This window comes from Poecilia reticulata, linkage group LG6 (assembly GCF_000633615.1).
Source record: "Poecilia reticulata strain Guanapo linkage group LG6, Guppy_female_1.0+MT, whole genome shotgun sequence".
Lineage (NCBI taxonomy): Eukaryota > Metazoa > Chordata > Actinopteri > Cyprinodontiformes > Poeciliidae > Poecilia > Poecilia reticulata.
This window is the reverse complement of record NC_024336.1, coordinates 9293616-9306825: the sequence shown is the minus strand read 5'-3', so window position 1 is coordinate 9306825 and position 13210 is coordinate 9293616. Positions and strand designations below refer to the sequence as shown.

Sequence of the window (13210 nt, the reverse complement as noted above, 5' to 3'; positions counted from 1 at the left end):
AAAAAAAAAAAAAACAGTATCAGCCACAGACTGAATCAACAGGTTACACTTTTTAATGAGAGATTGGCCAGACATCTGCAACCAGTGCATCCCTAATTACAATCATGTGAATAAGCTTTTTCACGCGATGGGTCATTAAAAATTATGGCAGCGACAAATCTATACAGTTACATTGACGTTTTTTTAAGATGTTTTTGGCGCTAGCAGCTTTTATTGAACAATAGAGAGACAGGAAATAGATTTGATAAAGAAGGAGAAGACATGCAGTAAATGGCCTGAGCCTGGGAATCAAACCCAGGACAACCTGGACTGTAGCCCCCGTTCATGGAGCACACACTACCAACTGAGCCATTCAACGCCCTGTAGGAAATATATTCATATTTCAGCCATGAAGCTAGAACACATCATGTATGAGCCATCAGAGGAGACATCGGCATCTTACTCAGATGTTGGAGGGACAAGCCCCGCCTACTTGGAAGTGGCTACGTATGCAGGTCACCCTCAGAGATGCTCTGAGATGCTTCTGTCTGCATCAGTTGAACATTGCTATTCCTTGTATGCGGTCGTAAAATCTAGAGTCTTTGTACTGATTCTGACCTCTGTAAAGTCCTACATTATTTATTCTTCCGTTCTTCTCTCATATTCTATCTGTTACATGCTACATTATTCTCATAAAGAGTCTGAAGTCAAAGTTACTCCCTAAAATTCCCATGAATCCCAGCTTTGTTGATGTCTTGTTTATTGCTCAGCTGTCGTCCCAGTGTGTGATGCGACTACCTGATCATTCTCACGCAACTGAAATCTGATTTCTCAATATGGATTTTAAAGCCAGGTGTGAATGGTCAAACCCCTCATCTACCTGGATCTGAGTCAGCCAGCACACATGAATACCAAGTCTGACTAGAGGGTCGATGTCGGCTTTACCCCGACAAGCTAATGCGTCAGTCTTTGGATTAGCTCTCCAGCTAGCAATTTATGTTAGGTTTAGACTGTTGCTATGGCAAAGAAGCACTTTACACTTGCTGAAAACACAAGTAAAACCCCTAGAGGAGTTGGATGAGGTATACTTGTTGGTATTTTAGTTTTGTAATTTAAAATCAGCACGTCTACAATGGCTGCAAAGGAAATATGTGGTGGCAACAGGAGTGAAGCAGGAGTTTAACAGACGCCTGCAGTACGTTCTGTGTCTTATGAAGATCACAAGACACAGGATTATAAATATCTGGTAGGTCTTGTCATGTTACCAATTGATGACAACTTTATGCATCTCTACACCCTGTATGATGGGGAACAGCCTATATGTCAAGTACAGAATACAGAAAACAAAAAGCAATGCACTACACCTGTGTGACACACTCACTGCGCATTACTCCACTGGTGAAGAAAAACATGTTAAAGCCTGTTTCCTGTAGAAGAAATCACTTAAATCTGAGAAAATAAAATTTGTTACATTTTGGCCAAAACTGACATTTTGGATGACATTGTGCACACTATGATTGGAGAAACTATGGGTTTTACACAAATGATTTTGTACATCAGTTCAAAATCATTTTTAATGTGTGTACGTCATTGTGTGGAATTAAAGTATATGGTGCTGGCAGATTTCATTTATCTAAGAGAAGGATGGATAAATAAATGTACAGATCTATAAGACATGAAAGATTCTGAAATGAGAGTGAATTTCTAAGCAAGACATTCGTCCCAAACACGCAGCTGAGGCAACTCTTTCAGAAAACGAAAGTCAAACTGTTGGGTGGCTCTTTAAATCAAATTACTTGTATTCATCTGAAAGTCTGTGGAAGGAAAGGAATGTCAGAGTTCATACAAGGAACGTTCCAGAATAGAAGACCGTTTTTGTGAAAGAATGGATCAAAACGAGACCTCACTTCCTCAGTTCCTCCATATAATAGAAGTGAAGAAATTGCCATTGTCATTAGTTCATTTTTCTAAAGCGCGTTCAAAACTTTCCGGGTTCATTCCAATTTCTTACACATGATATTACGAGTGTTTTAATTTGGTTTGATCTCTGTGTGTGTGTGTGTTGAGAGTTTGTGCTGTTGTCAACGTCTGATGTCAATTTTGCAAAATAAACCAATTTCGATACAAATAAACATCACATCCTTACTCCAAAACTTTTAATCTACAAAAGAGCTTTTGCAAAATGGGCGTGTTTCCATTAAGCAAAATTATTATCGAAATGTCAAATTGCGCAATCAATTTGACATTTCGATAATGTCAAATTATCGAAATTTGACATTATCGAAATTTGACTATCTGTAGGTGATTTTGATATCACCTACAGTGGTCTGGACTGTCTTTGCATTTTCTGTAAAATACATTATGTGTTGTTGGGCAGCTTATTGAAGTGTGAACCTTATGGTCACTCTTCAAAGAGCTCAACACTTGCAGTAAATTGCTAGTAACAAAGATGTATATAGTTTTTTCACCATCCAAGTCCATTGTTCAGGAGTTACCTTCCTAACTCCAGCTGGTGCTCAAACCACCACAATAATTCTTTATCTTTGTCTCCTAAGTCTAGAATTTATGAATAAACCTCCATATTGAATATTTACATCTAAGAGGTTTTTTTCCTGCTTCGAATAAGATGTTACAGTCTGATCAGGTTATGGCTAAGCATGGTGGCATCTGTCAGCATACCTCACATATGGAGTCATGGATGAAATAAGCATCATTTTCGTTGCTAATTCCACCCTGTCAGACGATTTATCTGCCACTGCTGACTTGATGCAGCGTTAATGTTGTCGCCAAGCCTTGCTTTCGGTTTTAGCACCTCAGCAGTCAACGCTGCGGTTACAAGCTGTTGTGGGATGATCTGTTGACTCCCCATAGTCCTGCTTGCCACCACCGCAACAGAAAGCCGGAGAGAGGGGTTGGGGGGTGGAGACGGGTGGGTGGGGAGTGGCACCTACTCTAGCAAACCAAGCTGTGAAGCAGGGACGTTCGCTGGTACAAGCTGTTTCCTTCTTTGTCCTGCTGTAGAGCCGGAGGATGGCAGCAATGCAGACTGTGCTGGTGCAAGCAGGCACAGGTTGATGTTTATGAGCTATATGGCCAAAGCGGGAGCTAATAAAGCCATGTGGCTCGATACCAGTTATGAATAAACCAAACCAGTTCAGGCAGGAGTCCATTGGAAGCAGCTGTGTTAGTGTAGGCAGTGTTAGCACATGGGCTGTGCTAACCTACATGTCACGAAGTTCTGCTGGGGTGGTAGCAGGTCTGGGGCGCTGCAACATGTTCCCACTACTATCCATCTGTTAGCTGTTGCTCTGAGTCCAGCATCTCTCACCTAATGTAATGATTTTATTGTGTTCCTCAGTGTTGCAGGTTTAGTTAAACATTCACATGAGTTTCTGTCTGTTCCACACCTGCTGCCCTCAGAAGCTATTTATCCGTATCCATTGACCATATAATTGAGCAATATGACATTTTCAAAAATAAATTCACTCAATTGAAACACAATTGTTATGAAAATTCACATTTTTGATGAAAAGTTTTGCCACCTGGAAGAGATAGGTTTTATTTGGCCGCATCAGAATTGGTTTATTTAGCAAAACTGCAATTGAAACACTTTTTCGTCATCACACGAGTCACATGATCAACAACTGGATGTCACCACTGGCACAGACTGTGTTGAAGAAAATGACAGGGAGTTGGAGGATTGTGGCGCTGCATGTTTTTTAATAACTTATTCTGTGAACAAACTTATTCACCTGTGATTTTGATTGCATTTGTTACTTCATGAAAACACCGCAATTGTGACATTGGTTTATTTTGATGTCAGCGGAATATTGACAAAGATTTGCTCAGATTTGTATTAGAAAGGCAATACAAATGTTTGTATTGTGTTTTCAGTGCAAACCCTACAGTAGTTTACTGTAGCTTGCAGCATTCTCAGATGTAAAAAATGAAATTGATCAAGGAGATCCATTAGTTACTATGCCAGTGAATACCTCATCGGTAAGAATGGCATCAAAATTGGTTTATTTCACAAAACTGCAATGGAAACACTTTTTTCTCATCATGAGTCACATGATCAACAACTGGATTATCCTGTTGGCCCCTGCCTAGAGCTGCCCATGTGGATAGCATATCCTACCCAACATTTTCCTCAACTTTTTGCTGAAATTTTAACATCTGAGGCTTGTTGACTACTCCAAAACTACTAATAATAACTAAGTTAGTTTTATGTTCATGGATTATTTAAGACCTCCCAAGCTTAACCTCCTGACTGATGTTACTTTACTACATCCACATAATGTTCTTTCCTCATGATGCCATCTATTATGTGAAGTTGTACTCGTTGTTCCATGATGCAGCCAATCTTGTTCTACACAGTTGGGATGGGGTTCTCAGATTTGTAAGCATCCACCTTTTTTCTCCAAATGTAAAACGTTTGGTCACAGAAGATAAACCTAATCCGTCAATAGAGTGGATAAAAGGGATTACATTTATTTAAAACAAATTCATATTTATAATCAATGTTAAATTATTGCCTCAGAAAAAAACTATAATTCACTTTTGGATATAGTATCATTTTGAATAACTCACTTGCATAAAATGCAGCTGCTGAACAGTTAATTATTGTGTTTTTTTAAACTGCCACTGAAGGATATTGGGTGCTGAAAAACAAAGTACAACGTACTGCTTTCAAAATATGTGAGTCCAGGAGTGGATAATTATCCTGTTTTTAATTAGGAAAGTGCGACACTGCAAAAGTAATAGCTGTGCGCTGTGTGTTTAGAGTAAAGAAGGTTGGCAGACACTGCTAATAAGTACATGACTGATGATAAACATGAGGACAGACAACAAAGTTCAGTTTTGGATTTGTGATTAAAAAGTTCAGTATAAGTGAGTTAACCTGGTTGTTGGAAAAAAAAACATGTAGCTAAGCACTAAATTACTCACATGCCTGGCAGTTTAATTCCTCTTTTTTTTAGAGAAGCTGGTTGCCTTCATGTGCCAAGGCACATATTCTCTACAAAAAAATAATATTTCAAGATGGATTCCTGGTTGCATCACTGACTTTAGGGGACAGTATTATATATTTTCCAGGTACATAGTGCCATTTTATAGCACAATCTGATAACTCTGTTAACTTCAGTTGTTATAAAAATGCTTTATGTATCAAATATAACTTAAAATAAATTTGACTTTGTAATCTAATACCTTGAAATTGGGCCTTTGCCCCTTTTAAAACTTCTCCTCTTTCAGTAAATTGCACCTTCAGGAAGTCATCACAACATGGCTCCTCTATTAACCCTTTTTACCAGTGTTGCACTGAGAAGTAGCTCGTATAATAAGCTCAGCAAATGTGCAGGTCCATCAGGTGTTTGCTAATTGCTGCTGGACAGTCTGAAGGAGCTGAGTGGAGGAGCTGCGGGGGATTGGTGCTCTGTGAGTCTGAAGCTCCAAACCTTGGAAACTGCAGCTCAGAGGAGGAGTTTCTTGCAAGCATCAGCCCTTCTTGCCACAATAGTGGAGCCAGTGACAAACTGGACTTCATTACAGGGAAGTCCAGAACAAGCGTTCACTCCAGGGTCATCAGCCTGTCACATTCACTAAATGAAAACTTACATTGACTGAGTCATCAGTCACAACAGCAGGGGACACTGCTGCTTTAAGAACAAGCATGGAGTGTTACACTACTTTCCAGTTACCTCGGAAGTCACTCATGAGGTAACAACATTCCCATTAACAAAGATAAAGAAGCTGGGATTTCAGCATGGTGACGCCCAGAGACATTGTTTAATTTGTTCAGTATGGAGTGGTAGGCGCTTCATGTATCATTGATTTTAGACAAACTAATACATATGTAAAAGAAACCTTTCCACACCAACTTCACTCAATTTCATGAACCTCGTGTTATTATGCAATGGTACACACTCATATTGGAATAGGAAGGATGGCATCCTCAGACTTTACCTACAAACTAGTCATGCATTAAATATTCCAAGATATTTCAGTGTACTGAAAGCATTAAGAGTTCCTTTCATTTTGAACAAAGGGACTGGTTGTAACTCCTGATAAACCGTCATAATCTCGTCTAAGCCAACGCTAATACTTGACACAATGCAGTCTGTCTAGTACCATTCTACTGGTAACTGCCCAATCCAAACTGGTCCATTTGATTGCCTGACAGAAACATTATTTGCTACTCCAAAGAACATGTATCCACTGCTCTAGAAATCACTGGTAGCATATTTTACATCAATTCACCATGTGCTTTGCATTTTACTTGATGATGAAAGATTAGGATACAGCTGCTTGGCTATGAAAATCCTTTTTAATGAACCACTCTTGTTCTTGAGTTAAACTGAAGACCATGTAAAGTTTGAATGAATATAGTTATTGACTGCAGAAAGTTGGAGACCTCAGTGCTCTCTGCACCACGTCCATGCAAATTGCTCTGTGATTTTATGTGGCCTACCACTTCATGGAGTTGCTGTTATTCCCACTTTATTATGACACCATAAGCAGTTGACTGTGGAATATTTCATAGTGAGGAAATTTCACAACCTGACTTCTTGGACAGGATGCATCCCATCACTTCACTGCAATGGAATACCTCAACCTTCTTTCTTTCATAAATGTTTGTTTTTAGTCTGCATTCATAGGTGTTGAGTTTAATATATCTGTGGCCATTGAAGAGACTGGAGCACCTAAATTTAAGGATGCAGATGGGTAATCAAAGAGTTGCGGCACTTATGTATTGTTTATTTTGTCTCAAAATGCCAGCCCATGCAGTTGAAACCCAAAACATGGAGGCCAAAATGTTTATAGTAGTCAAGAGATTTAGGATGCATTCATACCAGCCTTGTTGAGTCTGCTTTATTCAACCTTAGTCCGTTTGCCTAGAAAGTCTGTTTCATTTGGGAAGGTGTGAATGCGCAATCGAACTTTGATGAGGACAGAAAAAAACTAACTCTGGTTTGCCTAAACACTTAGGTCTGGGTTCGGATGAAGTGAGCTCTGGTCTGGTGTGAGAGCAAATATGAATGAATACCAAGTGGACTGGATATTCCTACATAACCAGGAAGCGAACTGTAGTGCAGGGCATTCTGGGTAAATATAACCAAAACAAATGCATTGTCTAGAACTAGTGGGAGAAATGGTTCATAGTGTTTTAACAAAGACCAAAGAGAAATCATACAACTGTTAAAATCTGATGCCACTCCACTTTTGTTCAAGAAGAAGGAAGTTGCGCTCAGTGTCTTCTTCAAAGGTATTCCTGTCATTTCCTGCAGTGCTTCTTGGTGCAGCGCCACCACAGGCAAGGAGGGGAAACTGGTTTTTCAAAGGATTTGATTTGTTTGACACAATGCAGTGTGAAAGTGAAAATATAACAAATGCTGCAATTTTGGGAAAACAGGTGGTTGCGTTAAGCGATGGCTCGAACAATCAGGTGGGGAAACAGCCTTGGTGTAGTTATTAACCACCCAACTCCCATGTATGGCTGTAGTAGAATAAATACATCCTATCTCATTAGATTAAATTAGCATTAGATTAATTCTGTATTGAGCTTCTCACACTGCTTTTTAAACAGAACTGAAGTAGATGCTTTGAGCTTCAGATGCTTACTGGATTGAAGGTGCTCCTCTTCTGAATCCCCTGCCTGAGCAGCCAACCTGGGGACAAGAGAAACATGGATAATGGCTGCTCCGAATGCCTGCAGTGAGAATAACTGTCACATGGAGTAAAAGCAAACACTTGCATTGGGGTGGTAATGTTTCTGACAAACCTCACCAACACTGATGTTCAACAGAGCCTCTACTTTGCAAGTAAGTCAGCTCTCTGCCCAATTGTGTAGTAGTTCAAATTTGGGCATTTAAAAGACATCAAAGAACCACACAAACACACACAGGTGTGTGTGCGCACTCTTGAATCATTCCTGCTTTTCCTTTTATTACCGGTATGTGTTCAGCAATGTATGTCCTCCTAACAGCAGGAAGCTATAACCTGTCCCATCCGCACTCTATAATCATGGCTGTTTATGGCTGCATAAAAACACACGCACATTAGCTCTCCCTTTTCTCTCTCTCTCTCTCTCTCTTTCTCTCTCTCTCTCTCTCTTTCTCTCTCTCTGTCTCTCTCTAAAGCCTTCACTTTTACACACACACACACACACATTTGCAGCCGCCGTCTCAGCGGCTGTGTGATTATTGTCGTCTGGTTGAGGCTCTTATCGGCATGGTGACGTAAGTGGCTTTCGGGAGCACACCTTCGTCCTCCATGGCTCTTACCTTCACTCCCCCCTCGCTTGTCGTTCTCCTCAGTGTCCCTTTGACCCTTTCCTTGCGGTGGCTGGGCGGGCAGCGGAGGTGCAGTGTTGCATCGGCTCTCACCAAGCCTCGCCGTGTGCCAGTTTAGGAGATTGGCATTAAAAGCCAGACATGAGCTCATCGCCCCAGCTGGGCAGACAGCCCATTACAATGCTCTGCAGGGCCCTACCGCAGGGGTGAAGAGAGCTCAATACCTGCTGATTATCTACTCTTCCTCACTGTCGCTGTCTCTAGGTTCTTTTCTCTTTGTTTTAATCAGCTGTGCCCTGCGTTCTCTCTTCCTCATGGTTATTTCCTTTCCTTCCTTCCTTCTTTCCATCTCCTGTTGTCCTCTCTTGCTGTTCTACCTCCTTCTTTCCTTGCTTCTTGTATTCCCCCGTCTCCCTCATCATCTCTGTTACTTTTTCTGCTCTGCTCTTGATTTATTCATTTACTAAGTCGGTCTCCTCAACCTGTGTCTGTCTGGCTACGTCTCGAATTCAGTCATTCTTCCATGCACTCTTGCATTTTTCACTCCTCGGTCTTTCTTCAAGCCCGACCGTCTCTGGCGCACACAGATACAAAACAACCTTTAGGTAAATCCTGTAGTGTCATTGCAGTAGTGCCTGCGGCAGCAAGGGAGGTGAGAAGGGGTGCTTTTTTTTTTTTTTTTTAAATGACGGGTGGAAGAGAGGTGTGTGTTTGTGTGCTGCAATAACAGAGTTGGGAAGCCAGACAGCTGGTGCACCTGTGCGGACAGGATATGACACGGAGCTGCAGCCAGACAAGGGCAAGAAGCAGCAAATGTGATGTGGCGTGCCAGTTGTTTTTCATCGAGCGCAGCTCTCCGCTCTGCTTTGTGACTGTCTGGAGAGGCCTTTCTGTTCACCGGTACTTTGCTCAAGATGGCAGTTTCCACTGGACACTTAAAACAAACGCATCCTTTTATTGTCTGTTATTGCCAGCTTGTCAGCGGCTGAAATGCCTCACGGTGAATTCATGAGTCCTGTTCTTGATCTAGTATGAAGACTGAGTCATCTCCCTCTTTTTGTTCTGACATTTGTAATGACATACTTAGTACACACAGAGGTCACAAGGAAGTTAGAGCTATAGGTCTGCTGAAAATGTTACGTTCCTGGCTAAATGGATCGTCCTCAAGCCTAACTGCCTCTGTAGTGCGCATCACATGATGGCGGTTGTGTCCACGAGAGGTCCAGTGAGTTCTTTTGTGATTCAAAGGTATTCTGTTAGCTCTGTTGAAGATTACAAACCAGCATTGTACATTTACTGATGCATAACATTTTAACCTTGTCTGTAATTAGTCACTAGCTGCTGCTTATTGCCACTTTGCCTATGTCTTGCAGGTCTTTCTTGCCAATTTTATTGGGATTTGTAAATTCAGCATCCATCGAAATGCTTATTTTGCATGGAGTTACTTCCATCCACAGAATCAGCTCAAGGTTGTAGTAGGCTCCAAGCATTTTTGGGGCCTACATCCAACTCAGAAAGTGAAACTCATACATTACATAGATTCATTAAATGCAGAATCATATATTCCAAGCCTTTTTTTTTCTTAAAATTTGAATATTACAGAACATGTAATTAGATGCATACATGTTGTGTTATAGTGACATTACATATGCAGTGATGGAGTTGAAGAGAGAGCTGAATCCAAGTGTATGAATGCAAAGTTCAGTATAAAGAAAAAGTGTGGCAAAAAGGTACAATAGGAACAGTGATAAGCATGGCCTTTTTAAAGTTCTTTGTAACATGACTGAATCTAAGCACCTCTTTGAAGAGCACCATCCTCACCAGAACAGTGAGATGCTCTCCCAATGACAAACCCAGAGGGAATTTTTGTATGCAAAAGCAGCTTAAAGCAAATTTTAGAGGTAACAAGGAGGCATACAGAAAGTAGCTGGAGAGCTGGCTCCAGCAGAACAGTAAAAGATGTGTGGTCAGGTACTTGAACTCAGTCTTGAATAAGCTAAGTTCAGATACAACCTCTGCATCCTCCTGCCCCCAGCCAGACCTCCCATCATTTCTCCTTGACCAACAACTTTCCTGTTGCACCTCAAATAGTTTGTCTTTCACCGCAGTCATAGGTCATGATGCTCCCTCACAATCCAAAATTCCCTTTGTTTTAGTGAGACATTTAGAGGTTTGCTTCAATTATCATTCTTCTGCGTAACCCAAATGCGCCCGAGTAGAAGGTTGGACGTTCTCCTTAAACACTTAAGGATCCATCAGTTACAACAGGTTGATCAAGTCTACAAGAATAAAAACATTGCATCTAAAACATTTAGTGAGGTATAAAAGTAAACATGGAAGAAATCTATAAATTTACAAATACTTTTTCACACTACTGAGACCCTGTGAATTCCCTAACCACACCATCCTGGAAGTCTAGAACAGTATTTGATATTTAGCCTTCATTTTAAAAATATTTTCATATCTCCATGAACAAGATATTATGCTGAACTGGGCCATGTTGCTCCCAGTTCAGAAAGGAAAGGGAGCAACATGGCCTAAATGGGAGGTGAACTAAAGCAGTCAGTGAAACAGTTTTGTTCACTCCATGGTCAGGATGGTGCATTTAACAGACCTTTTTAAATATCAGCCACAAGATGGCGCTATGAAGTGGTGTCTAGCTTAACAGTTGCAGGTTTACATGGGGAAACTGCACTGGAAAAGGGGGAAGAATTGAATTTTATAGTTGTGTTGCTTTTTTTATTTTCCCTACATGGAGCTCAAATCATTTTTTCTGCATTCACTGTCTCTTTTCTAACATCAGAAATAAACCTTCCAGCATTCAGTTGTAGTATACAACTGAATGCACACATTTATACATGACAGGCCTCCAGTGACTTCAAATAGAGTCTCGATTTCCATACTATCAATAGCTGCACCAGCATTTACATCTCATGATGATGCTGTTTTTTCCTCGCTGCCTGTTTGTAACTCTGTAAAAAAATAAATAAATAAAAAATTTGCAGGTTGCATTGCATGAGCAGCTTTGATCTGAATGAATCTAAAACAAGAGCGTTAAGGCTCGAAGTGAACTTCTGAGTAGGCATCAGTAGAAAGGAAACCCCACTCACTGCTCCTAAAATAGACGCAGGCACACGTGCCGAGCGTGATAGACCCATCAACCTAAAGTTAACGTTCCTCAAATACACGATGAGACAGACACTTCCCAGGAGACGCACAGAGAGGCTCTGTGTGTGTGCGTGTGTGTGTGCATGTGCAGACTGTAGGCAGGGGGGATGGGAAGGGATCTGGTAGACTGGAGTGCATTTGGTATTCAGCTGTGCCTAGTATTTATCTGTCTGCTGGCTGTCTAGTCTGGTCTGGCCTGTTAGTGGTGTCACCCTACGTGCTCCCTGGGGGACTGAATTGACGCTCCAGACAGACTGTGCATGTTTGTGCGGCCGCGTGTGTGTCGATGCAAGTGTTTGTGAGGGAATGGAGGTGGGTTGTGTGAGGGAGAATCGATGGCTGTCTGAATGTGTCTGCGGATGAGAGCTTGTCTAGGATTTGCGTGACCTCAGCCTAAAGATGTGGAAAGAAAAAAAAAAGCAAAGTGCGTGGATTTGGTATTTGCTTCTTCAGCGGACAAAGTGGCAGCATGTCAGGTTGTTGCTTCACTGAAATGCTGACAGGTGCCAGGTGTCTGAATAGTGTGCCACTGTTCCCTGTGCCTTTCTTCCCTTTACCAAAGGTGTTGCACTCATTGAGGAATGTGGAATTCACTGGAAGCTACAGTCAAGGAGCATTTCTTTTCATGATTGGATATGGAACTTGGCAAAGTGTTGGAGCACTTAATGCTGAACATCTGTTGGAGGTGTTGACTTTTTCTTCTCGTTTCCCCTTCACAAAGTTCCATTTCCTTTTTTTTTGCCGTTGGTTACTGCTCCTTCTCTGAGCGGCTTTTCCCCATTTCCTAAAATCTGAGCATAATGTGTATGAAATAATGTTCTCCTTCTAGTTAGATGGACATGATTTATGTTTAGCAATTCTTAATTGAAATAATCTGGCCTGGTCTTGAAACTGGGACATTCTGGGACATATATTGATTCCCCCTTAAACTGTAGTGTTGACTTTTGTTATATTCTTATGGTCATTGTTCTACTGAAGCATCCCAGTCTAAAATGTCTGGGAGGCTCCAACAGGTCTCATTTAAGAATTTATTTATGACTTGCACTGGTCATCTTTCTCAGTCTCCCCCTAAGAAGAACATGACCTCAGGATGATGTTCCACCACCATGTTTCAATGTTTGGATTGTGTTGTTAACTGTTTTTCATTTAAAAGAAGATGAAAACTGTGATTTACTAATTACTGAGAGAAATGCAATCTAAAACCAAATTTAATCTCAGCAAGTTTTGCATTCAAACCCAAAACATGTTCGCGATAGGAAGGTGTCAATATAGGTGAGTAAAAATACATAAACTACCAGACGAGTAGATAAACTGATTTATTTTTAGTGCAGAAATAAATAATTTCAAATGCATGGCAGCCATGTTTGATTTTAAGGTTGATGTTGGTGAGAATATTATGTTATTCCATTGGTCGAACTCTTTGACAGCTCTTCATTTTTTTTTCTGGGTTGTAGTTTGGGTAGCCTTTGATCCAGAGCCTTTCTGCAGATATGACTGACCTATTTTTTATTTTTATTTTTTTTCATACTGCAAACTCCAGATTGATGATTGAGTTTAAATGTTTTTGGTTCAGAGTTGTGCTTTTATGGTTACGTTAGTAGGAACTGTGTTTTGGTGAAGATTCTTCCCTCTCAGCTTCACATGTGCCACTGAACCGCAAGACCAGCATTGGTGGGGGCAAGAGGGGGTCACCTCAAGGTTAGATCCCTAAAAGAAGCGTCTCCATTGGCTGCAGTCTGCCGTAACAAGGGATTGAAACTTGAAACGCTCTC

At 40.9% G+C, this 13210-nt stretch overlaps 1 protein-coding gene across 2 annotated transcripts in view; it reads left to right on the top strand.

Moving 5' to 3' along the window:
- ldlrad4b (low density lipoprotein receptor class A domain containing 4b) overlaps window positions 1-13210 on the top strand; it is a 245941-nt gene that overhangs the window by 189010 nt on the left and 43721 nt on the right. The window lies entirely within an intron of this gene.